Source organism: Ornithodoros turicata, unplaced genomic scaffold (assembly GCF_037126465.1).
Source record: "Ornithodoros turicata isolate Travis unplaced genomic scaffold, ASM3712646v1 Chromosome36, whole genome shotgun sequence".
Taxonomy (NCBI): Eukaryota; Metazoa; Arthropoda; class Arachnida; order Ixodida; family Argasidae; genus Ornithodoros; species Ornithodoros turicata.
Window position 1 is genome coordinate 812,733 of NW_026999366.1, and position 1,363 is coordinate 814,095.

The 1,363-nt window shown below is 46.8% G+C and overlaps 1 long non-coding RNA gene across 1 annotated transcript; it reads right to left on the bottom strand.

Moving 5' to 3' along the window:
- Positions 1-205: 205 nt before the first annotated feature.
- LOC135373961 (uncharacterized) lies at positions 206-943 on the bottom strand. The gene is made up of 2 exons (XR_010416689.1): positions 769-943; positions 206-436 (listed from the first exon to the last, which is right to left on the bottom strand). It is a non-coding gene; the product is annotated as an uncharacterized LOC135373961 (long non-coding RNA).
- Between the last annotated feature and the right edge of the window lie 420 nt (positions 944-1,363).

The window sequence follows — 1,363 nt, forward strand, 5'->3', positions numbered from 1 at the left end:
TAGTTGCATTTTTCACACGGTAACTTTGTAACGAGTTCCTTTTGACGGGCAACTTCTCGATCTATGCTTTCAACTCTGCATGCTTTTTGTACACTAGATAAAGTAAGATACTTTTGCCCCAGTGAATTTGTTGTGTATTTTAAATATGCAAGTGAATTCCTAGAGGTGCATATTTTGAGCAAGATAAATGAATCTTTCATGCATGTGTGTTCAACCAGCTTTTAGTGCATATAAATCCGGCCTCTACATATGTCGCATGCATTATTACTTTCTGGAGGTGTTCTGGGAAGTCGAACTTGTTGGGCACAGCGTCTGTCGAAGCAGTTGTTTTTTAAATGTTTGCTGCAGACCAGTGATGTCGTCGACGGCGTCCAGTCCTTTCGCCTGACATTTACCGCATATTTTGTTTAAATGTTCTGGGCGGCCGTGAGGGAACCTGCATTGAACAATTTATGCCATCAATTACGGAAGGGATGACAAGGCTAATCCAAGCAAGCAATCGTCGACACCGTGACCAACAAACTGAGCCGCAGATACCACAGCTGACAAGCGCACTTCAACGCCTGCTGCGTGCCGAGACCATACCCGTGAACTGCAGGAAGGCTAGACTATCACAATGACTATCCAGATAACGTACGGCTTAAAGTTTAACGCTCAGATCTTGAGATACGATTCACAAAGTGCCGCGCACATGCATCAACAGCAACGTTTTGTCACCCCGCTCGTGGACCAATAAATCGCATTTATTTGTAAAACCAAGTCACTTACTTGTGAAATGTCGTCCACGGTGCCTTGCCAGTACGGTCAGCACACCCATAACCACAGCAGGCGGGCATGACGCCACAAAAATGCTACGCAAAGGCGCATGCACATAATGCAGCTGAGTGGCGGACGGCAATGTTTTGAGCTTCCCAAGATGGCGGCCGGTGACCGTACGGTTGCACCGTCAATCCGCTATCCAGCCTATTACTATAGAGATCAGTGGGCTGCACCGGTCCACTCTCCTCCAGTTCCCTCTCCCAGTTCCCACTCTACTCCAGGAGTGTGAGAGAAACGGCGACAGGGAAGTCAGACGCGCATCTGACGCCTCGTGACTCCATTTTTTCTTAGAGTGCATAGAAACATTATGTGAGCGGAACGTGCACTGTGGTATTTTTCTTCTGGTTTTAACAGAGTTGTTTCATTGCAGCTGGCAGAAAACGCTCGCACTGTTGAGTGCAAATTTCCTTAAATATCCAGCAAATGGCACGTCGCTGTTTGTCCCCGATGGTTTCAGTGGTGCTTTCCGCGATTTCTGAAAGCGCAGAAACGTTGCGACATGAGTTTTGTTCGGAAGTTATGCAATATTTTTAACAGTGTACGG